Source organism: Haliaeetus leucocephalus, unplaced genomic scaffold, assembly GCF_000737465.1.
Source record: "Haliaeetus leucocephalus isolate CR32 unplaced genomic scaffold, Haliaeetus_leucocephalus-4.0 Scaffold228, whole genome shotgun sequence".
Taxonomy (NCBI): Eukaryota; Metazoa; Chordata; class Aves; order Accipitriformes; family Accipitridae; genus Haliaeetus; species Haliaeetus leucocephalus.
Window position 1 is genome coordinate 1,706,304 of NW_010972664.1, and position 25,581 is coordinate 1,731,884.

The 25,581-nt window shown below is 39.5% G+C and overlaps 1 protein-coding gene across 5 annotated transcripts in view; it reads left to right on the top strand.

Annotated features, from left to right (window-relative positions):
- NRIP1 (nuclear receptor interacting protein 1) overlaps positions 1 to 25,581 on the top strand; it is a 77,438-nt gene that overhangs the window by 32,109 nt on the left and 19,748 nt on the right. For 3 of the 5 annotated variants that reach the window (XM_010567226.1, XM_010567225.1, XM_010567227.1), the window contains exon 3: positions 20,929 to 20,977. The gene's annotated coding sequence lies outside the window, so the exon portion shown is untranslated. Of the gene's footprint in view, positions 1 to 19,991; positions 20,194 to 20,928; positions 20,978 to 21,007; positions 21,184 to 25,581 lie in introns of those variants that run through there. The other 2 variants (XM_010567228.1, XM_010567229.1) reach the window with 2 other exon arrangements.

The following is a 25,581-nucleotide window of genomic DNA, read 5'->3' on the forward strand; positions in this document are numbered from 1 at the left end:
TGGTGAACTGTACCTGTTTTGAAACGCAGAAACTCACCCCAGTTTAAGGTATTTGTTGCCTGGATTGGTGTGAAACCTGTTGATTTGGAGAACTAGTGCCCAGCCTCTCCAGGGAGCAACATTTGTTATGGAGGGTGTGGACCACAGATGACAATGTCTGTAGCTGTGTGCATAACTGCGTTAGGATGGAGCATGTATGCATTGTAACAGAAATGTGTGGGTAATATACAGTCATGCTGACAGACATGGAGCAAAAATTCACATATATTAACAGGCTTATAACAGTTACATGAGCACCGTCACTACTGCCTGATAATTTCTGCCCAGTTTTTTGATAGAGCGGAGGCTGCAGGTTCTTAGGAAACACAGCGGTGGGAAATCAGATGTGAGAGTAAATCCCCTAGCCCTTGCTGCTTCCTTCCCATATCTAATTTGCCATTGGGGAGGACAGCAAAGAGTGGGCGGCTGGCCAGATAAATTGTTACAGTGGATTGGATCTGGTCAGCAAGCTGCAGCATGGGCATTTTGGTTTGCATTACAAAAAAAAAAGGTTTTATACGAATTTATGACCCAGCTTGCCTTGAAAGACATGTACATTAGATGTTGATGATTGTTATGTTTAAAGACCAGGTTCCTTTTCTGTTCTTAAGTAGAAGACTTTTGGAAGATCTTAGTAGTTTCTTTTCCATTATTATCTATTTATTCCCTTTGCTTAGGGCGGGAGTAATCTTTACTGCTTCTCTGCATTATTACATGCTTCTTGCAAGTATTCAGGCTTTTGCTTTATTATCCTTTGGAGACTCTTTCACAGAGAAATGAACCTTGATGTCAGGTGGTAGAGAACATGAATATTCCAGAGCCAAATTGCTCCTGCTGTGGAAAACCTCATACATAGGAAGAGAATTAAGGGAAGGAAATTTTCCATGAGGTTCTTCCCACAGCCCTTTCTCGTCTGTTCTTTATATTCCAATGGTGAATGCAATAGATCAGAAGAGAAGGTTGCTTCACGAGCATGGGAGATCCTTTGGCTAATGTTGGGATCCACAACGCAGAGCCATTTGTGTAGGTGCACTCTTGTGTACGGTTGTTAGATTTGTTGGTTGTCTCTGGCTTTTGCAGGGGTACTATAAAGTTAATTTTGCTCTTGTGAGCAAATAAATTGGTTCCTTTAATTTTTTCAGTGGTCAATACTTTGTTGATTGGTGATGCTTTGTTTGATGCTTGTTAATGCTAACACACAAAAGATTGCAAGGAGGAAAGGTTTAGGGTTTTGTGTTGGTTCTCTCCCTAATATGGCTGATCCATTAACCACGAAAGTTGAAACAACCTGTAGGATGACTTCTGATGTTTATGCATACCACTATTTTATAAAGGATGTAAATTATATTTAGAGTAGTAACCAAAACATTTCACCTCCTTTATCTTTTAAAGTTAGTACTCAGTTTGCTTTTTCCCAGTATTGCATGTTCTGCTTATCCGTGATTTCTCAATAGTAGTTCACTTGTACAGCAGGAAAGATGGCATAATGGAATAATGTTGTTTTTCGTGATTATGGATGTTATGTACATTTCTAATAGCTCAAACCATTTTTGTGATGTTAATGGAAAGTTTGGAAAGCTGAAAAAATTCCTTTTAAGTTGCTTTTTGGTTTTGAGGAAAATAATTATTCTCAGAGTATTTTAATTTAGCAAATCTGTGTTTTTATGTAGATTTGTGCCCCTTGAAGAATGCGTTTTATGTCTGGTGCACAGACATATTGTTAGTCATCCTAAAATGAAAATAATTGATAAGTGACAAAGGTCTTGTAAATGTTTTGAAATCTTTGAGTGCATTTACAAAATTTGTGAAAGCTTCATATTTCTGATTCTTTAAATCAATCAGCCTGAGGGTGGTGGTGAGGACAGTTGTACTACTGGCAAAATATTAAGAATTAGACAAACTTGAATGGACTGTTTTACACTTTGAGAAACTGCAGTTACGTTTTGTAGTGTGCACTAAATACAAATTTAATGTGACTTCTGAAAAAGCAGAACAGTTTTAGTGTGCTCTGTATTTTCCGGAGCCAGTAGTTTGGCAAGATCTGCTGTAGTTTAAAAAATTGTTACGAGCATGGAGCTGTTGTGCTGTTTTATTGAGGCAATGTGTTTAGTTTGAGGGTTTGTTTACTACAAGACAAACGAGAGGCTTTGTTTCTAAAAGGGTCTATCCAGTGTTTCTTAGAAAGGGAAGAGAATAATTCAGGGTAATTGCCTGAATTTCCTTTCCCTTTTTATTATTTTTTAATTATTTTTGTTATTTTTTTTTATTTAAAAACATTACTGGTTCTGGTGACTTGGTCCGTACCTAAACTTACAGCACTGGCTTTGACTAGGAATAGGATAAATCTCACCTGCTCCTTCTAAAGTTTCTGTTGACTTTAATGTGAGATTTAATACCAATTCTAAGTTATATGGTAGGAAGTAGTCAAGAGGTCTAAAACTTAGAAAGGTAATAGAGATTCATAAACACTTGAGTTACTAAGGTCGGAGGAAAAAAAAAAAGGCGCCTAATATGTTGCAAATTTATATGTACGCAGTAAAGTGGGAATCCCTGGCTTGAGTATAAGGCGAAGCACATGCAATCCTAAATTAAGAATGTTGTAAAGTGAAATAAAACAGTAAGAGAATATGTGTCATAGAGGGATTTCTGATACTCTTGCTAGCTGGAGAGGAGGTTTGAGTCTCTGTATGACCTAGGAATTAGTGTTGTTGAAGATGAAACAAACCATGTTTGGGAGAAGGAAGTGTACTTGGCAACGGAGTACCCAAATATACTTGATAACCAGGCATCACTGCTGACCACTGTTGGCTTCAGCGATTTTGCTGGACACATGGCAACAGTATTACAGTGTGATCCTTGCTGGAACTGTTGAAGTGTAATTAATTCTTCTGTTGGGCTTATCTGGTTGTCAGCTTCTTACTTGCCTCTCAAAATGGCCTGGGGTACCAGGATGAAGTATACATGTCTAACATAGACACGCATGTGGAAATAAGGTGCATGTATACAAAAGATGGCTGCCTGCCAGACACTTTTAGTTTTTCACTTTTTGTAACAAGCTATATTTTCTGTGATCAGTATGCTGCTTCTTGCTTTGTAATGATATCTGAGATTTCCAAAGACAATAGAAGAGTATTTAAACAAGAGTATTTGAAGGTGAATATTGGCAATTTCTGTGATGATACAGAGACCCATCTATTTGTTGAAAAAACCAAAACGCAATGTGTTGGGGTTTTTTTCTTCCCCCCAGGCTTGTGATATTTCTTCAGCAATCAGGTGTTCACAAAATATTAATAATAGTTAATACAGCAAATCAAAAGTGTAAAATATGTGCTTGCTTTCCCCCCTCAGTCCCACATCCTTAATTATAAGAAGGAAGAAGTGATACAGAAGCCTAAGGAGGTTGGTTGGGGTGATGAAAGAAGAGGACTGGGGAATAGGGAATCTTCTTTAACTTTATAAAACAAACTTGTGGGTTTGGGGTTTTTTTGTTGTTGGTTTTTTTTTTTTTTTTATATTGCAAATTATTGTTTAATGTAGGTGGCTCCCCGCCCCCTTTTTAAGTGCAAATGTAGAAAAGCTTGTGTTTGGCAGAGCAGGGGAAGGAGCTCAAGGACCTGGTTCTATACTGGATGCCTTCAAAGGCTAAGAATGGGAGGTGTAGCTTAGACTTGGATATTGCAGGAGTTGAAACTGATTTTTACATAATATTTATACCTCCCAAATATGGGTGGCTGCGAAGATTGAAGGCTAAATTAGAGTCTATGGTAATAAAGGTAGCCAAGTAGAATTACTAACAGACAACTGATTAAGGCAACTTTTCACCATTTAAAGATGTTTCCAGACATCACTTTGCTCTGAAGTGCACTTAAAAAAAATTCTGTGCTCTGCAGACAGCCAAAAAGCGGTGCCTGTGAATGTTAAAAATGACCTTGAGCAGAAGAACTCAGAGGTTGGTGGTGGCTTTGTACTAAATAAAATAAACTGGCACAGCAATGAGAAAAACCTGCATTAAGGTTCAGGGCCCTGATTCAGCAAAACACAAACTTAAACATGGTTATGGTCCTTATTCTTCTGTGAATGCTCATGTAATTCTGGATCGGGACAGAAGTTAAATAGTAGAATAAACCATATTCATGAGTGTATGTAATATGAAGTGTTGATAATGTCCTTAGATGGGTATCTGAGATGTCTGAAGCAGGAAATGAACGCCCCAAATTGAGTAGTGCTTTCTGTGCAAGCAGTCAGCCTCGCTTTTTTTGAGATGCACCTTGAGGAGAGGTGTCCCCAGGTTTGGAAGTTACTGCTTTTGGCAAAACATCTGCAGAAAATTGTTGCTGTGAGTGTTTGAGAGTTGTTGGGAGACCTAAATTAAATGTCTGGTTTTACTAGCAAGGTGCAGAAGATGCTGGAGTATTAATTGAGATCTCAGTAGGATAAGGTTATTTCCCTTGTAACCATATAAACACTAATAATCTATTAAGACTTTTTTTCCCCCTGTGGATATGGAAAGAATAGCTGTATTTGATCACTTCAATCTACATTATTCAGTACTTCTTGCCCTTAACTGTTAGTCTTAAGCAATAGTTACATACTACCATAACTAGTGTATTGCATACTAGTATGAGAATGCTAACTATATTAAGTAAACTTGAAACTAATACACTAATAATAAGGCTTCTCTACCTTTGCTTCTTTACATCTAATTTCCGTGACTTTAGTTAAGATGGGTAGAATCCATATAGACAAGTAAGTAGATGTACCTAACACTTCATAATAGTATTCATCTTCATTTTTCAGCTATGTTTTTCTTTATAACCATTCTAAGATTTATCTGTGCTAATGTTTTATCTGTTATTTCAGTACTTAATTTGTATCTGGTGATATGTTTCATGCAAGCACACTTGTTTTTACTATATTAGTATTACTAGGATATTAGTACTATAAAGAACAATTTATCAAATTTTCCATTTAGTCAAGTTGCATAAGTAGCCCCCCTTTACCTAATTTGCACTTAAAAAAAAAATTGTAATTGCTTTACAGTATAGCTATCTCATAAACAGTGTAACAGAACATAAAATAACGAGAATCATAATTTACAACTTTTGTCTCCAGAAAATTCTCATGTGCGGTGCTAGACCAAGGGCTGCTTTCAATGCTGCTGGGAAGTTAGGTCAGCGACGTTGGATGACATAGTCTCAGGACAATTTTTCAACTGTTCCTTGTTAATACCGGTACCGATGGGAGTATCTGTGTTTGCTCCCAAGAGAATGTTTTTGTCAATAGCATCTTTGCTTTGGCAGATAATGGTTTCATTTAATAATGGGGTCCAGGTGGGAAGAGAATACATTATATTAAATTCTGCCATCTTTGTCCCCTTTCTTTTTCTGCGCAGAGGTACACTGCATAGAAAATAACTGCCTTACGCTTAAAGAATGTTAACAGTGTATAGTCAGAATCAGCAGTTAGAAAATGGCAGAATTAAGGTTGCGCAGACAACCTGTACGTGGATGGGTTGTAAAATGCTTGTCCCGTCCATTATAGGGCTTGCACGTGTTTGTGCAAGCATGCCTATGTAGGGAGCCACGCAGATAGAAAAGTCTCCCTCTCTGCGCTTGCTGGCCATGAGAAATTGTAGCCGCAAAGACCATTTTTATCAGATGGTTAGCAATGAATGATGGTCTGACTTCATAGGTGCTATGTTGTCACAATGGCTGTGTTTTGGGTATATGGGTGTGCAGGTTGCTGCTGTAGCTTTTTGAGTTGTGGCTAGGTGCTGAGTAACCGCACTCACTGCTTCTGTCTGATGTTCTTAGGACAACCTGTTTTGGAAAGTTTTCGCTGGACTGTTGTGGCCCTGGAAGAAAGCTGCTAATTTGTATTTTTGGGTTTTGGCTTCTACTTTTGGCAGGGCCGCACAATGTGTCCCATACTTGGTAGCAATGACTACCTGGCTTGAAAGCTTTTGTTGCATCTTTAAATCATCGCGCTCAGCTCAAATGTTGCAACATGAGTTCTTTGTTTTTGTTTTGGGGGTTTTCACAACACTTGACGTTTGGAAAACCCATAATATATTTCTGTTTTGTTATATGTTGGAGAAACTTAAGAAACTGCAGATGTTGCATGGTCGGCTGCACGCACCGTGAAACTACTTCTTGGTATTTTCTGCTAGGCTAACATGTAACATGTGAACTACTTAAACTGATCTCCCCTAATCCCCTTTCCAGGTAACTGGGGTAAACTGGAAAGTTTTCTAGGAAACAGTGTAGAACCCAGCACTGCAATAATTGTGTAATATGGTAAGTGACCAGACTCTTTTTTTTAATCCACAGTTGGCTGCCCATATGGCACCCTGTCATTCAAAGGCCACAAAAAGGACACATTTGTGCAGAAAGATCAATGAACCCACACGTGTGGATCTGCTCAACCTCCATTTGCTAGAGGCCCTGAGGTGGCAGAGGCGGCATGCCAGGTTTTGAGCCACCTCTAGCCTCCCACTGCCCTACGGCCGCGGAGCAGAGTCTTGAGACTGCAAGCCTTGAGACTGCTCCAAGCCATCGCAGGGGTTGTTCTGACATCCAGGCACTGTGGGAACGTCCTGGCCTTCTGCCCAAGTGTAACAAACGCTGTGGAAACCTTGGTAGGTCTGTGGAAAAGCACGCGTATGGTGCAAGTTCCTCGTCTGCTGGTACAGAAGGCACCGTAGCTGACATTACTGGAAACCAACACTTAAAATCGTTAAAGCCTTCTAACAAGGAGGGCATTTTGTGAGAAGAGCCGTGGTTGTTGGGCGTGAACCTGTTGTAGTGGTAGGCGGAGGGTGGTGTTACAGCAGTTGTGACATAACTGCCAAAGCTGCGTCCTTCTTCAGTAAACTTGAATGTGTTTTGTTCCTGTCTAATAGACTATGGTACTTAAAAAATGACTGTACAAACGCAGAGGAAAGGAAGCCCTGGGTGCTCAGCAAGAGAAGAATCACAACACCCTCTGCTGGTACAAGTGTCTCCTTCTTCCTCTTCTCTGCAAAGACTTACTTGCCTGGTGGATATCCTAGAAATAGTAAAAGACAGTTCTGAAGTGCAATGCTGGCTCCTCTCAATTAAGATGAGGTTATTTTAACCCATTTGTATTTTTTCTTTTCCCTGTAGAAATTTGATAGTTCAATCTGACCAATAACACCAGAACTAAAATAGGTGAGGAGGAGGCCGTGATGGTTTTTCTCCACTTTCAGATGTGGGAATCCATGTTACTTTCTAACTAAGCATACAGAAGGCCACTCCTAGTTGGCAAACTCTTACTGAAGTTGGAGTTGGAGGTTCTGTGTGTCAGTCTGTTTCTGAAGCGTCCATCCCTTCGATGTACTGATAGTTGCATTCGAATAACGCTGCCAAATCCATTGGGTAGACTTGTGGTTTCACAGAGTGACCGTGTGTTCCCAGGGCCTTTCCTAGAGGTTATCTCTGTGTGTGTGCTCAAGTTTTTAGAAAGCCTCTGTGTCGCTCGTCAGATGATGAGCAGTCAAAAGCAGGCAGGCAGGCTGGGTGTTTAATTTATTTATTTTTGTTTCCCCAGTGCGTAGTCATGCTCTCAAACTCTTGGTAGGCCTATCGCATATTAATACCCTCTCCTCTACTTCCTTCTTGGCTCAGGATCACTGAGAAGGAAATCACAGGTTGAGGAGTGGACACTTCTCATAAATTTATTCTCATAAAACATGTCTGATGCCTGCCAAAGCAACCTTCTGCAGGTTTCTGACCCTCCTCCTTCTCTTACCTGCCTTGCCCTAACACACAACGTGTCGTGGTAGGTGCTGCCGCTTTCACTTGGAAAAATAATGTTCACCCACGATATTTACGGAGGGGCTGGGATGGTGAGGCGCTGAGCACCCCTCTCTCTCCCCCACCTGCAGTTTGAGGAGCCAGCCTGCAGAGCGCTGGGGTATGTCACTGCAGTGCTCTGACACAACCCCCAGCACCAGTTGGAAAAATGACAGTTTGAGTTGGGGGGGAGGAGAGGGACGGGGATGGCTGTGCGAAGGGCCGGCTGAGTGTTCAGTATTAACCGCAGCACCATTCCTAGTAAATGGTTGCTTACATAATTTCGTTATGAAAGAATGCTGCTGGTGGAACCGTGCTCCTCTCTGTGTCTTATTAAAGTGTCCCTTCAGCACGCCTGTGATGCATGAGAAGGGTTAAGAGGAGACAACATCCTGTCAAGAGACCTTGTTTTTAATTTTGCCTCTCACACTGGCACAGATCCGGCTAAGAGCAGCCCAGATTAGTTCGGAAAACCTTTGAAGAGATTTAAGATGTCCTTCAGCCAGTTTGAAGGTTTTTGTCTTGCAAATCCAGTACAAGGGCGCCTGCAGGCATCTCGACCCTTGCTGTGCTGCTGATGCAGCTCAAGGTCGCACTAACCCGCCCTGTGACATTCAGCAACACACACGCAAAAAAAAAATTATGCGGTGAAACTGCTTCAGCATTCAGCCAACCAACAACTTCCTCAGTTCCTCACTAAAGGAAGAAGTGTGTTTTTTTTTTTTTTTTTTTTGTTTTTTTTTTTTTTTTTTTTTTGCTTCGTAGATTTTTGCTGCAGGAAATAATCCAGGATTTCTGGTGTGTGTGATGACAAGGTCATTTCTTAATTAGAACACATGTAAAGAACAAAGCTAAATGGCTTCAAAACAGCTTTGTAGTTGATGGAGAGGATTTAAATTATTTAAAGAGATAGTCACCCAAGTATGATGGAAACTGAATTCTAAACACATTAACTCTTTCAGTACTCTACGGTTTCCATATGCTACTCAGAAGAAAATGTCAAACTTGATGAGCGTTATTGCAACTGCTGTTAAATGAACATTTTTACATCTATTTATGGTTAGGGCTGTATTATGCTTTCTCTTATCAGAGTTATGAAAGCAAGATTTTTTTTTTAAGAGTGAAATATTCCACGCTGGCTAGAGATCAAGAGACAGCCATAGGAAATTGCTTCTTGGAGATCAGTGACTTAATTTCTACCACATTGTGTATTTTGGTGAATGTATTAGCATAAATATACGTGGGTGTGTGATTACATGTATAAATTACAGTGCAAGTATACAGGTATTATTTCATACCTGCTGCTGGGAGAAATCTGGACTACTGTCCTCAGTACTCAACATGGTTGCAAGGTGTAAGGATATAAAGAAGGTAGATTTGAGAATGAAAGGAGAGAATTGATAAGGTAAATGGCAACTTCGCTTAGTTTGAAATTACCGTGAGCTGGCTGGAAAGACTAACTATAGGAGACATCTTGGAATTTGAATTTTGTTTCTTTGACTTAAAGCACCTAAACAAAGACATTGGTACAGCTGCTTAACCGTGGTTTGGAGTGGTTGTGTGTTAATTATCCATCCTTTTAATCTTATCTTCTCATTTTTATTTTTTTTTTCCTTGTTCTGTTTTCTAGACTCCTTGTTCTGTAAATGCCTGGGGGCTGGTAAGACAACCACCCTTCTGTGCTGGTTGCCTTGGGGGTGTGCAGGCCGAGGCGCCAGTGGGCACTGCTCACCCCTGAGCTGCTGGACCTGCCGCACGGGAGAGGAGCTGGAGCCGAAGCCGGAGCCACATTTACTGTGGTCTGTAGGACCTGCCTTTTGGTACCAGCACACAGTAACTTCCCAGGCTGACTGCTTAAGAGAACAGTGAGGGCGAAAAAACATTTGGAAATTGTTCACCAAGGGGGGGGGGGGAAGGCCAAAAAAGCCTTGAATAGAAACTTTGCTGCCAAATTCAGGGCTATATGTATGCTCAGAGATGCCACTGCATGATGCATCAGAGAACTGAAATGTGGAGAAATAAGTCTTCCCCCTGTAGTCAAAAGTCTAGCACTTAACTCGAATTTAAGTGTTTGAAGTGTAAGTGACATAAAATTTACAGAGAGTTTATGGCTTGTTGTTGTTTTGTTTGTTTTTTTTCTGGGGTAAACCTTGTTCCGCTGGAACACGAGGCACAGCACATGTCAAATGTCAGGCTGAAAAGAAGTATGCTTACTAGAGAGAGATTGTGCTGGCTCTGAGGACCTCCTTGTGAGAAAGGAGGAAGCTGCATTTGCCAGGATAAAGAGGGAAGATCAGGCGCTACAACTTCTTTCCTCTTTGGGTTACTTTTTTTCCTTTCCCTGCGCTATCTGGCTGAGACAAGGCTTGCAAGAAGAAAAGGAGGGAGGAAAACAGGCTCCACACAAGAAAGATGGATAGGACAAAACTAATGTGCTCTGTGAAATCTGTACATTTCTGCCCTTGCCTGGGGTGTGCCATGCCCGTAATATTATGGGAGACCTAAGCTCACCTGCTAGTAATTTCTAATTTACTGCCCTAATTCATCGATTTGTTATCACTAATTGTACTTCATTTACTTCTGTGTAGTTTCCAGTACCTAAAGGGTTGAAAGGTTGCTGTAATTGGCACCCGCAGCTGCTCTTTCTTTTGACAGGGGATAATTTTGCAGCCTATGCTTTGTGTGACAGCTGCCTAATTGGGCATTCTCCCCTTGTAGCAAGCCTGCCTCCTCCAGCCTCCCTGCTGACAAATGGTGGTGGATTATAGATGAGGACACGCTGACCCATTCGACCTTGCTGAGACAGCGGGGAGGGGCCTCCTGCTACTTGAGGGAAGCTTTGGGTCATTTAAAGGACAAGGTCATGAGCCAGGTGGGGAAATGACATGATATCACATGACAATAGCCTGATGACACGGTCAGTATGTCAAGGACAAACTCATCAGTATTGATTAATGCTGCTTTTGCCTGGTGTCTCTGCGAAGCCACGGATATTTCAAAAATATTTTGCTAATTTATTCTAGGTAAAGTGCCAAACACTATTCTCAGGGCTGTTTTGGGGAGTGTTTGTACAGTGTTTTCTTCTCAATACTAATCACATGCAAAAGCAGTGTTGTTAAAACCCTGCCAATGATCATTTATAGGTTTCATCTCGATGTTTCTGGCAAAATGTGCATCTGCATGTACAGGAAAATGTCAGGAAGGATGCATGACAGGACAGAACTTGAGGGGGGAAAAAAATCCCTGATTTTAGATTCCAGTATTTCACTTTTCACTCCTACTGGAAATGCACGTGTATGAACCTTTATGAAAACACATGTGTCCGCATATGTATGGCTGACTGGAATGTGGGAGAAGCGTGTGAATAAAAAGAACCAAAGAGAAAAAAGTTAAATATAAATTGAACGGTTAAAGAAAAAAGTCTTGTATTAGCTCAAGGGTGATACAGTTAAGATAATGCCTTGCCTATTTTAAGAACTAGTACAGTATCCGGCTATGCCAGGCAATAAAAACCTGCTAAGTGGGTTTTTGAAAATATTGTGAATACAAGTGACAATATTTTGAGAGCATCTTCATGTTGCATTTCTATGCTAATAAACTTCAAGGTAAATGAACAGCTTGTTTGACATTTGCTATGTTAGACAATAATAAAATGCTTTCTTCTGGAGTAATTAGACTTGATAGATTGATTATGTTAAGAGGTAAAGATAAATACAATCAAAAAGAAAAACTCTCTTAAAGGTAGTTGTTGCCTGGTTTTGAACTTTTAACGCTATCATTCTGTTTTAGCTGATGCCTAATGGTGCGTCTTGCACACATGGCGTGTGTGCACACGCATGCACGCATGTGTAGACACGCACAGCATGCTCTGAGTTTTTGAAACAGCCTGTGAAGCTGGGAGAGGAGTGTTCACCCAGGAGCACAGTTCTCCGTTTCTGTGAGATCTGATTTGTTGTTGGAAGCTGTTGTGTCTGAACCTCATCAGTTCACCAGGATGTAATTTTACTCCCCCGAGGTAAAAAGCCGTCAGTGGTAAAGTGTGATAAATTAGTTCACTCAAGTAGATGCGCGTGCGTGTGCGTATGTGTGTATGTGTTTAATTCTGACCTTGCTGTGCATGTGTTTAGCTGCTCTCAGTGCCTGAGTCAAGCCTGGTGGAGGTTTAATCCTGTGCCCTTGTACACGTATACTTGATTAGTAGTTGTGGTTATCTCAGCAGAAGACATTCTGCCCTCCTCCTTGTATTGGTCAGGACCCGGGCATTGGGGAGTCAAGTCGAAGGAGAAAGAAAAGAGATTTTGCATTAGTATTCTATGAAAGCCTTACTGTCTGCAGAACAAATTGATTGCTACAGTGTACCTGTGCTTGGCACCACTGCTGTGAAAGAAAGGTATGGTTGTAATCTGTTTTATTGTATTACATATTGTGACACTCCAGGAATGTTTAACATTCGGCTCTTCTATGGCACATGCTAGAAGTCTAAGTAAAGAAAAATATGTGAATGAATGAAAAGTATGTGAGGCTGTCGTTATCGGTAGCTTTGTTTACTACAACGAACTAAGTAGCCCCTGCTAATGAGACAAATTTATTTTATGTGCCAGTGGCAATGTAAGGAGATGGATAACTGAATTCTCTGTATTATATTTGGTTACTCGCATCTGTCTCAGTAGTTGTGACGTACCTACACAGATAAAATCCTAATTAACCTTTTAAGGGGGTTTTGGTTTAGCTTTAAAATGTGAAATATACTTCAACATGGATGTGTTTGCCTCTTTAAATGAAAATGTGGGGATTTTTTCTAGTGTTTAATCTGCTGCACTGGTCCTACATGGGGGTGGTGGTATGTGAGTGGAGGTATAAAAATAGGAAAATCTTAGATGTGCAGCTATGATAAACAGAACAAGAACAAAGCTGAGGAAAAGTCTTACAGGATTTGAGCCTTCATCTTCCCCCCTCACACCCCCCCCCCCAATAACATGTAAACATGCACCCATATTTTAATGAGAAAGCTAGTGCTCTTTATTTCCTTAATTCAGTTGCAGACTTTACACAGTTGATTCTCTGGTTTTATAGACGCTCAGCTGATGTCAGTTGTGTGTTTGCTGGGAAGTATGAAGCACTCCATTAATAAAATTCAGGCTGTTTCACAGAGAGCTGTGCTTAGTGCTTCGGTCTTGGCATTACGGAAGTTGTGTTGGTGATTATTTGGATGTTTGCTTGTGGTCACTCCAGAACATCTGAACTATCTGCTCTTGTCATGCAGACATTCCTGACTAATTAAGTTTAGGACAGGTGGCAGACTCCTGGGAATTTAAATCTGCATGTAAACCTAATCTAATAACTTGATGAGAAAATTAAAATCCATCTTTCCTGGTGTGTTATCACCATGCACGAGCCACAGATGTATTTGCGAAATCCTCTCTCTACTCTTTGTCCTGGTAGGTGACAGGTAAATGAGTTGCTTTAAGGAAATGAGGGACTTGGAAAACACGGTATGCTGAGGAGCAGTCATGCACTATAATAGTTACTTCTGTCATATGGCCTTGCCGACTTAAGATTAACACTTTATAGATGTGCAGTATATTTATATGAGTGTACCCTTGAACTTACATTTTTATACCAGCAAAGAGTGTGAATACAGCCTTATGCATGCAAGTCGTTGATCTTCAAGATCCTTTGACAGCTAAGAAAATTTGGAGAACCCTGGATAGGGAAGCTCTGTGATGTGATTGTTTGTACTCAAATAATGACGACTTTAATTACAACTAATTAGTCAAAACTTATTTATTCAAAGCAAATATTCTGTGAGTGAGCTATTCTTCCCCCTGGATTTTTTTGGAAGTCTAAACACATGTTGCAGTGATAGCAAAAGTCAGTAAAAACAGTTGCACCATTTACACAGCAGATCACAAGGTACTTGACCATATGTAACAAGATTTTGGAAGTTAATTGCAGTAATACTGCAGAAATGGTTCAATCTGACCTTAAATTCCAAATTGATTTTTTTGTAGATTTTAACCAGTTAGTGGTAGGCGGTTCAGTTCTGAAGAAGGCGTTAGGTAAATACGGGGCAGTTCTGCATTTCAATGCAATTAATTTTTGTTCATAAATAATTCAACCTATGACTTTAAATAAATGATTAGTGGAAAAGAAAATGACATGTGATTAAATCCAAGTCCTTGAAAACATTTTACCAGTCAAGATTGCTGTGACTGCTTTGAGACTTTTTCTGATGCCTCTGTTGAGTAGAGCCAGTTCTGGGACTTGTGGGGGTTTGGTTTTGTTTTGGTGGTTTTTTTAATCAATTATTAGTGTATTGATAGAGGTATGAAGTAGATTTGTTAGATCACTGTTAAAAGAGGACTGATGAGTATGTGGTTTTTGATATCTCAATTTTCCTAGGGCCATGGAATATATCAGCTTGGGTAGCATGTGATTTTCCTGGATTTTTTTAAATGGAAAGTAGAAGGATGTTTGCATAATTAAAACTTTTACTGCCAGCTTCACTGAATGAACATGCCTGGTAACACCAAAATCTTGATGAGAATTTTGGAATACAACTTGGCCTGGCATAGACTGCTATATTTGGGGGGGGTGGGGTGGGTGGGTAGAACCCAAACAAGAAAACCAAAAAAACCCAACCAAATAAAATTAATCAGATTTTAAACAACATTCTTACTTTACATTGGAGGCATGCGGTTTATTCCAGCGTTGATTAGCTGTGTAACACCGCCTTTTCTCTGGAAATATTTAATCAAGTTTTAAGGAAGAGTTGGTGCTTGAGCGTATCATCAATTTAGGCCGATTTTAGAGGCAAATTCCAGTTTAGGTATGTTTTTGAAAGGTAGCTGTACCCTGCTTGAGATTGTGAAATGCCTGTTCCCTATCTCCACCCCTTTTCCTTCTGTTATCATGTTTTACCATAGTAAAGAAAAGAGGAAGTTGAGGTGTTGCATAACTTCTCTAAGTAAATAGATTTTCTGTGCAGATACTGAAGGCAGCCTTAACTCAACCAGTGCTGTAGCTACCAGATTCCTGCTAATGCTAAAAGCAGTTGTGTAATTAATGGTCTTGTGCACTGAACTGAGACTGCTGCAAAACCTCTGGAGGGAATTATTCTATCTATTGTGTTGGTTAACTTCCCCTGAAAATTAAAAGTGTTGCTGATGCTCTGTTGGGGTGATGGGTAGAGGATTTTACAAGGCCTGATGAAATAAGCTCTGGCATCTTCTTCCTGACCATTGGACAAAGCATCTGCAGAAGCAGAGTCGGATTGAATGATTGAAATCGAGCTGTTAAGAAAATCGTGATCAGTCTTACTTGAGGGGGTGAGTGTGGTAGGATAAGAAAGTAGAATGCTGCACTTAGAAGTTTTGTGTGGTTTTAAGATGTTCTCATTATAAAATCACAGAAAGAATTGGGACCTGGTTTTGGTACTAGCATGGTTGCCTTTTGCAATGATGGTAAATGATTTAGAGTAGACAATATTATTAATCTTCTTTATCTAATCTGTTCTCCTGAAGCCATATGAAAAACCTGGGGATAGTTAAAAGTTCCAAATGCCTTTTTTTATTTGCATCTCTGCTTCTGCAATATCAGCCATAGGTGGCACTGACTATCAGCAGTTACAAGCTTTGGGATACTTCCCATCCTCCCAGATTTACATGTTTTGTAAAGCCAGTGGCAGCCGCTTGATCTGTTTTCTCTCACTCTGGCAAAGAGCACATGTAGCAGGTATCTGCAGGTTCTACAAAGGAGTAAGTGTAGGAACTAAGTTTAGTGGATTTGGTCAATTTGGAAGCTTCCATCTTCTGAAGCTGAAATTTGAGTTTGTGAGAACTCATCAGGAAAAATGTTAATATTGATTGTTATGGGATGAATATTCTTCCTCTGCTTTTTGGCTCTGTTTAAATGGGAGGCAAACTTGTTTCTGCAGGCTTAATTCTAGTTACTGGTGCGACTTGCAGCGGATGCTAAGTCAGGCTTGGTGTAATTCAGGGTTCCAGAGCCTGGGCACCACGGAGCAGTTCAGCACACACAAAAGCTGCTTGTCTGGATTCACTTGCTACTGCAGCTTCGTCACCTTACCTTCATAGGTCTGCTTCTAGTGTGGACTGCTGGAGTTTTGTTATACACTGGTGTACATATGGATGAATGCACACTCTGTTCTAGTCTGTCCAAGTAATGCAATGCTGTGGATGTATTGCAGCTGAATTAGACTGGTAAAAAGCAGGTTTTGACAGCTTTCTAAACCAAGGAAATAAAAATGGACCTGTTTGTGAAGGAAGTGCTTAGATACGTGTATATGTGCTTATACATAGTTGACTATGAAAGATCCTTGCTTCAGGAGCAAAAGGACTTACTGTTCTTGGTTAGGAAAGAGACTGAAAATGGGTGGTGGATCAGAAGAACCACTGCTGCAAAACTCTATTTGCAGCTGCCGTGCAGTGGTCCTTCCAGCTCCAATCAACTCAGTAGTGCTTGCCCAGCTCATTAGGACTGTTTCAGCATGTCAGAGCTCTGAGAAATAGGAAAAGTTGGTGGAATTATGGTTTTGATCCTAATGCCATCATTCATCTTTTCAGTTCAGTCCTGACACAGTTGTTTTCTTGGAGAGAACGTCGTTTCAGCAGGTATAGTGGAAAATCTGTATTGACTGTACTTGACTGACGCACATCTACCCCTAAGGGTGATGGCAGTGCTGGTAATTTTTCTTATTTTGGAAGATAAAGGCATTTACTGTGGTGTTCAAGTCCTATTCCTTTAGTAATCTCCATTGTTTCCTCAAGCTTAGTGTACTCAGTTGTTGTTCTATTTCACCAGTAGAAGAAGAAAAACCACCCACAAACTGTAGAGACAGAGTATCTTGGAATTAAAGGGCAAAACTGAGATTTAGAAAATCTGTCGTCTTTTGCTATGGATATGGACTTCATGTGACTGTGGGCAAGTTGCTTAATCTTCCCCTGTGTTTGCTGTTCCTCGTGTATAAAGTGGGAATATTCTAAATGACTGCTGTGGTATGTTCATTGATGTTGTAAAGTGTTCCGTTTTGTTCAAAGGCGGAATAACTTCTTTCTTGCAATTTTGACAGTGCCCAGTAGCCTCCAACATGGTTTAGACCCACACAGTGCACGTAATGAGAGGTCGTGGTGAACAATGAAGGAGTGAAATTACTATGATCAGTCTCTAAAGAGCAGCAGTCACCTAACATCACATATTTAGATGTCAGACTGAAATAGGTCTTTGGTAACTGAAATACCTCTTACTTGTCACTAGTTTGTTTGTGGGTGGGTTTTTTATGACCTCACATTATGTATAAGTAATATGGAATTGAATTCTGTAGCTCATTCTAGTCTGAAATAGTTCGGGATTTTTTTTTCCAGATTCATGTAGTGTATGGATAATCTGTGAAAATCCCTTCTATAGTTAGGAATGTTGCCTACTGTCTGCAGCTTGGTAGGGACTACATAAAGCTTTTTTAATTAGGGAGTTTTAAAATGATGGTTGTATGTTGCATCAAAGAAAAACAGGATGCTTGGTCAACTTCAGACACTTTCTTCTTCTAAGCATTTCTACCTGTGACTGTCATTTAAAAAAAATTAATTAATAATTTCATGGAAGGGTAGTTTACATGCATGTTTTGTGTAATTTGCAAGTGTGGACTCTTGCACATAGTTACAGCTGACAGAGTACAGTCAATGGAGGAAAAAGTCTCTTATCAACAGTTCCCTGCTCTTAAGAGCATTTCTTCTGTTCTCCACGATTTATGAGGTTGCTATGTCAAAGGTTTTTGTAGTATTCAGCTAGTTGTGATGGAGTGCAAACCAATTTAAAATTAAAATTGGCTGGATGAGCTTTACTATGCAAAAATTAAACTTCTAATCAAATTTGCCAATCAACCAAAGAGAAGTGTTTAACAAGAGAGGTTTTAGTGGCAGTACCTAGAGCGGCAAAGATTTTGCTTATATAACCCTATCAAATAGCCTGGGTTTTTTGGATGTGCATTGGGAATACTGTTGTAAATACTATTACCTTTCTCGGGATTGGTATCTGTGAGGAACATGGATCATGCTTGCTCTTGGAAAATACCAATTTGCATTGAAGTAAGGTAATTAAAGGTGAATACAAGAATACATGGAAGACTTGAGAAAGGTGCTTTCAGTAACATGTTATGTTCAGATGTATTAGCAAAAAGGAGGCTGTTGTTATTCTGTGTTGTTTAGTCATTCATGTCTTGCCAGGCAGCTGACAAAAGTACTTTACATTCAGTGCACACTTTGCTTCTCATATGTAGAAGTGAATCACAAGAATAGTTTAGTCTATTAATTTTCGTTTTGGAATGTAAGCCCCCCATGCCCCAATATAAGTGGAGCTTTTGGTCTGAATGATGATGGATAGGGAGTTACTTACTGATTTTTCTCCTTACCTCCTTCCTGCCCCTTTCTCAACAACAGATCATAGAGTCAAGATGTTTTAGATCTTCCAATCCTCCCTGTTGTTCCATTGGTCAAGATCACAATAAAAATGATGTAACCCCTGAAGATTTTGACATCCTATCCATGTGCATTGTAGCATGATGTTTATTGTAGTTCAGTGGAAATAACTTCCTACAATGGTGGAGAAATACAGCTGTTTAAGGAACCATGCGACCTAGAATTTCACCTCTTGCTTTATATTTTAATGAAGCAGGTTGCTTGTGTCCTTTTACAGTGTGCAGCATCCTACATCATCTTGTTTCTGCTCTTCTTTTTCTTACTCTTTGGGACTTCATACTTGTGAGGCAGTGTCCCAGGCAGCTTGGATAGCCTCACTGCCTTCACCTGCCATTGATGCTTTTCTTTCTTATACCTACTTTTTCCCTATAACTCTTTCTTTCTGCTTAGTTATCCCTGTATCTTGTCTTAGTCTGCAAGCACTTTGGGGTTGTAGTCTGAATTTACGGGAATGTAAAATGGTTTACAATAGTAATTATGCCATGCAGTGTTTCCCAGCAAATGTCAAGCACAGACAGACTTGCTCTCATAAACCTGGCAGAATATAAAGGCGGCAAGTGGAATTTGCATCCCAGTAGGTTATTCTTGGTAAGCCAAACTGTTCACCTTCAGAAGTGCTACAATCAAGCTCTGGGTTATGTGATTTAGTAGAGAGATACCAAAGGGACTTTGGAAGGAAGGGTTAAATTTTATTTGCAATAAAACTAAAATCAGAGGTAGACCCAGTAAATCAAGTCTCTTTGATTTGAGGAGTGGAGGAGAAATTATGTTCAAAACCATGGAGAACTTGCAGAATTAAGTCTGCTATTTGCCCTGAGAATGTTATTTCATTAAGGCAGCTGAGACACAGAAAGCTTCCTTTGTTTCATTGAAAGAGGTCTGGGTTTATGTTTAACCAGTCCCTGGGACAGGTAGTTTTTCTGCCTTCACCTTCCTCCTCTAAAGTTTCCTTGTTCATGTCATCTTTGGCACCACTTGCTTTCATGATTAAGAATAAATAAATAAACGTTGTTGCACTGAAAATAAGTTTTCCTAGGAACAGTATTTCCTTTCCTTTTCTGATCTTGCTTCCATCTTTGCCCTCTGAAGTGAAAACAGATTGCATCAAGGTAGGGATACTATTGTCGTACCAGCCGGGGAAGGAAAAGAGCTTTCACTAGATCTTTAATAGCAGCAGCTGACAAGATGGGGAGCCCTTTCATGCTATATTTTAACCCTTGTGCATTATATTTTAGTCATTCTGTACCCTTTTGTCCATATCATTAATCTTTGTGTTCTGTTGATCTTCTAGTGTGTACCACTCTCCTTCCCCTCCAATCATATGCAGTAAAAGAAAGGTATCAGGTGAAAACTGTAACACTAACATGCATTGTTGTACTGCAAAAACAATAAATGCAGTTTTTCTTTTGTAAGAGGAAGGGAAAACATACTTATCCTGGAGGCCACTATTGCTCTAGAGCTTCATTTAATTGTTGTCCAGCTGAACTAGTATTGTGTATGTACTCAGCATCTCACAGGTGCAGATGTATTTATTTTAAACTTCATATATACTGTGATGAGGGAAAGGGAACAAACAGTGCGGTGTGAATCTGTGAGGAAAGGCAAGCAACATACATAATTTGTGTTTTGGCTTGTGGTTTTGCAGGAGGTATTTTGGTGGATTTGGATGAATTTTTGCTATGGTGATTTACTGTTGGAGGAGAGGAAGAAATAGCCTCCAGAGTGTAGATGATATTTGCCTGGGGAGCAGTGCAGAAGCATAATGGAATTTCCTGTGTGAGAGGTGCCTGAGTATTACGGTGAAAACGAGTGTTTGTGGAAACAAAAGGGTAAGGAAGAAGGACACAGTAAGTGGTTAGGCTATGTGGGTAGAAATGAAAGAGTTATTAATGTCTGTAGAACTCAGATGAGAAATTTTAAACTTATCTAGAGCAAGAGAAAAGCAGTTGAAAACCTGAAGTAAAGGGTTATATGGTCAGTGTCCTGAGGGGAAGTATTACAATAACAGCTGTGTCTTGTGTAGTGTGGAAGGGTTGTTGGATGTTGGTAATGTTACAGAAGTTTGGGTTGTAGAAGTAGGGAGCTGAGAGAAGACTAAATGAGAGTAACTTAAGGATTATAGTAGGAGAAGGTGAGTAAGGTTTTAGGAAAGCAGAATGCAATGTCAGGGGTGTGTTATGTAGTTCATTTTTGGTTGGTTTTTTTTTAGTCATCATGGGTAAATTGATAGCAGGAGTGTCAGAATAAAGATAATCTCCTGATGGCAATTTTTTGGACAAAGCAGATAGGTCTCCTTGCCCAGTTATTACTATCCCCTGTCTCCTGGCATGTTACCTTTACCAGCTTGCTCAGCTCAGTTTCACTGGCCAGCTGTGATACTGTCACAAACTGACCACAAGTATAACCAGCTTCAGGGGAAAACTCTATTTTAGTCTGTTGATACCTTGTTAAGAAGTTAAGACGGACTCCCTTTCATAAGCCAATACTGAATCAAGAGAATGACTTTCCTGTTACAGTAGAACTAAAATTGTTTTCCACCATAAGTTTCTGCATCCTGATTATAATGTATTTGTTTTTGGCAGGGTGGAGTGAAAAGCAGATTCACAAAGATCCAGCACTGACACTTGAAAGGTATGAGTTTCTGTCCCTGAACTTGGGAAGAAGTCTATTAACCTGTATTTTTTTCTCACCTCAGGCATGGAGTAGTAACTTCATCTAATTCACGCTAGCTTTGGTCCTTAACCCTCTTAAGAATTGTGAGACAGAGGGTGGTTTATTTCACGTTGCCAGATCGTCTTTGATCTCTTTCTGCTGAGATTGCTAACTAGGGTGCCAAGGTAAAAATCTGCTAAAGGTTTCCTGGGAAGCTGGAGACATGATCACCTGCCCACCAGAACTTCTGGCCTTTTCTCAACAAATGGACTTTAAATTGTATGTTTTTAGAGCATAAAGTCTCTTAGAAAGGAGTGGGGTTTGTTTTTTGGTTTGGTTGTTTTTTCCTCTGGTCTGTCTTTGTTGCCCTGTTTTGCTTGTCCCTCCCTGTCCAGTGTGATTCACTTCTGCATTAATTTGGTATTTGTGAGTCGTCTTTTGGTTCTGTAGGATTCTGCAAGTATGTATGAGCCTGAACTGCTGTTGAATGAAATCACGTTAGTGTAGTCTTGAGTGAAGTTCTTGTGGTATCATTCACTTATGAAATTTAGCAACAGGGGTTCAATGAAAACCTACTTTAGTTTTATGACAGGATTCTTAAAAAGACTCTAAAAAAGAGAAGAAATGAAAAAAAGTGTAGTAAGAATACAAGCAGTCAGTGAAACTTACCTTCAGATCATTGATAATGCCCTACTATATATTGATTCAGAAAATGCTGGAGTTACTTACTGATGGTATATTGAGCTGGGAAATGACTCCTCCAGATACATCAAGGAAAGCTGGCTTCATATAACACAAAGGACATGGGTTGTGACCTGTCAGTCATGCTCAGGTCTCTACCATGACAGATGAATCTGGAAATAATATCTAGCCTGATCAGCTGAATTGACAGAGTTGTGGTTAGGGATAATAACTATTAAATAATTACTTTATACTACATGATACATAGTTTAAGCTACTTTGGTGGAGTTTCACATGTTGATTTTTTAGATGCATGACTTTTAGGTCTTTGTTTTATGACAATTTCCCTCTCTCTCTCTACTTTATCAGTAGACATTAAGTGAACAGATTAAAACTGTAATTACAACTTTGAGATATTTCTGTGGGTTTCCCCCTCCCCCCAAAGCTGAGACAAGGTTTACAGAGGGACATTCACCACCTACCGCCCACTGCCTTTCATTGTTACCACCAGCCAATTTTGTTAGATGATGAATCTGTATCAGACTTCCAGCATGTGGGAAACCAGATCACCTGCTATGGCTGGTGCGTGTTGAACTTGAGGAATGGGAAAGCTGGAATACCTTATCTTGCACATCTTCTTTGGAACAGGAAATCCTGTGCTGTGTCCTGAATAATAGAAGAATATTCCAATTTTGAATGTGAACCAGTTTGCTCTTAATAGTCATGATGCTTAAACTGGTGATGTATTACTGTTTTTCAGTATGGTAGATGTCCATCTATCATGTGCCTAATTCTGCAACCTTAATCTGTGTTGCATCAGTTAGATGCCTCTCTCACAATCATCCACAAATCTGCATGTGTGCATAATCTTGCCATTATTTTGTTGTCCTATTAAAATCCATCGATCTACTTCTGTTAAGAAAAATAACTAAAAAGAAAGTACAAAATTTAAGGACTTACTATTAAGCTATTCATCAATATATTTTAACATTTTTAAAAACTTTATTTGACATCTCACATGTGTAAATATAACCACAGAAAACAATTATACATTTACAGAATTGGGCATTGGCAGCCATCCATTGCTTCAAGATAACCCATTGTTGTGGACTGTTTGACTACTAAATTTGCCAGAAGTACTCTCTTCTTTGTGCTAGCTGTCATATTAATTTTTTTTGCTATATTGGCTAGTCATTTATTGCAGTTTGTCATTACCCCCTTTTAAATGAAACGGTTTACATTAGGGTCTCTGTGCAGAAAGCTTTGGCTCTGCCTATTCAAGCTCTCCAAAGAGGAATGGAATAGAATTGGGTTTCAGACATTTTCTCTGTGGTGTCACAGTAGGAAGGAGACCAAAACTGCCACTGGCCACTGATAGCAGCCTGCCATATATCTGATGCTTGAAAAATGGGGGATTTGATCCAAAATTCAGAACTAGCAGAAACCCCTTGCTCCTGCTGGTTACGTGTGTAAGGAGTGCGAACTTGTATTTAACAGGAAAAAAACCCACAACCCAACCAAACAAAAAAACCCAACTGCTGCTGACTTGTTTTATTAAAGGTTTGCTTATGATGATTAAAGAAAGTTTTCTATAGTGTTAAGCATGAGAGAAGACCTAACGTGATACCGAATGAAGTTACTCCCTGTAACATAGCTCAATTAAAGTAAAAGCTTTTTCGTGCATTCGAATTTTCATGCGTTAGTAAACTTAAATAAGCTATATGACTCCAAATATACTTGCTTTAGATTTTGACGTGTTGAATAGCTATGCTAATAAACTAATGTGTTTCCTAGAATTTTTTGGTTGTAAAATATCTTATATACACATTTTCATGTGTGTTTGGTTCTCAGAATAAGTTGCTGTTTTGCAGATGTTGAATAAACATCTGGGTTTTTATAATCTTGAATCATAATCATTGCCTGATATTTTTTTTTCCTTCCTAACGCTTCAATGCAGTGAGAAGCTTTATCAGCCTTTCACAAAGTAGGAAGGATAGAAATTCCACTTGGAAAAAAAAAAAAACAAACCACAACCCCCTCCCCCCCAACAAACCTCCTCTTTTCTCCTGTTTTGTTGAAAGGGTTTAGAAAAGAAGGGACTAAGGAAGAAAGAATTGTATTGCTCCGAGGTCTACAACTTAACTCAATTTGATCTTAAACCAGTGACTGTTTTAAGGTCTGATGAATTACTATCAGGGCTAAAAACACCTGTACTGTTGTGCTGAGAAGCTCTCATCCCAGGCTTCAGGATTGATTTGTATCTGGCTCTAGTAGCTCAAGCAAAAGTATAGCTTAAAAGTGTCACAGTCTAACTGTTGTGAAGGATGTTTTCAAAAAGGAGACAACTTTTTAAATCTTACCTTATTTTTTGTCTTTTTCATTTAAGGCCTCTTCGTTAGTAGCTGAGCCAACCCAATCACACAGGTAGAGTGCTGCAAATGTAATACATATACAAAAATTAAATGGAGAAAAATCAGTAAACAGATGTTGAAGCATAGCTGAAACAAGATGCAGGAGGGTGTGTGATGGCATGAAGGTTTTACTGGCAATGTCTGAAATGCCCACATACAAGTGAGTTACATGGGTCACCCCAAATGGATTCCAATAAAAGCTTTAATACCAACACGAACGGTCTTATTTATAGATGTACCTCTCTGTCTAAATATAAACTGCTCCCAGTCATGTCTAGACTAACATCAGAGCTATGCTGGTGTTGAAAGTGGGGGTTCAGAAGTAAGAGTACCAAGCCACACTATTCTTTAAATTACTACTTGTTACAGTGAGCATCTGAACTTTGTGGCAGCGGTACACCTTTGAATGTCATATGGCATTGTGTCACCCAAGACACCTTTTCTTCCTCTTGTTTAAGCGTCAGAAGGTACGTCTGGTGGATGTGACCAGTAAGCTAAATATTCTTCATGATGTGTTTAAAGCCTTGAGAATGTATCGGTGGGTGGATGGATGGATAGATCAGTAAATGTCTTTCATTGCTAACTATTGTCAGCAGCTGAGTTTTAATGAGTCTTTCAACTGTTGCTACTGTGTTTAATCACTTACTCAGCGTTCAGCATTAAAGAAGCTTTCCAGGAGGTAAATGTCCTGATTACAGAAGAGGTTAGTTTGATTGTGTTCTGCACAGACCTTGTGTTAAGAGTTCTTTTTTAATTTTTTTATCTTTAATTGAGAAATATATGCTGTGCACACAGATAATTAGGATAGATGAGTGAGTGTTGTGCTTGGAAGTGCACATCCAAATACACAATTGCTATATTAAGATAAGTAACTTGGACTGCATGAAGTTATAAACTGAGGTCCTGATTCTTTAGCAGTGGTCTTAGTGTCATGTCCTATATTTGTGAGTGGGTTCTCCGTTTCCATTTGTGATTCAATATGTATCAGCACATAGCTGAAGAGAGTGAAGAGGATGGCAAAAAGTGTCTTCCACTTTTTTTTTCTTTTAGCATAAGAGTTCTTCCTTAGTTTACTTGATACACTGCCTAACATCTCTTGTCAAAATACATAAGTACCGAGCAGCTGCTCTTTTAAAGGTAGGGAATACTTAAAACATGTAGTGTGCCAATGTGAAGAAAATGTAGTGTAGTGGTATTTCTGGTAAGTGTACTAAAAAAAAATAAAGAAATATCCAGGAGCTTTGATCAAATGCCAGCTCTTACATCAGTCCTCTTTGTAATCTTTCTTGCTGATCTGTGACCTTGACCTTGTGTTTGTATGTCAAATCTATTTTAGGGATGGACAAACTAAGTTCAGTTTAATAGGATTTATACTCCAGTTTCACAGGATGCCTCAGTAAAATATAAAAAATTAAAATATTTGAATTAATCTATTTCCAGTCATCTTTTCAGATTTCAGAGGGCTTGAGTACATTGACATTTATTTGTTTG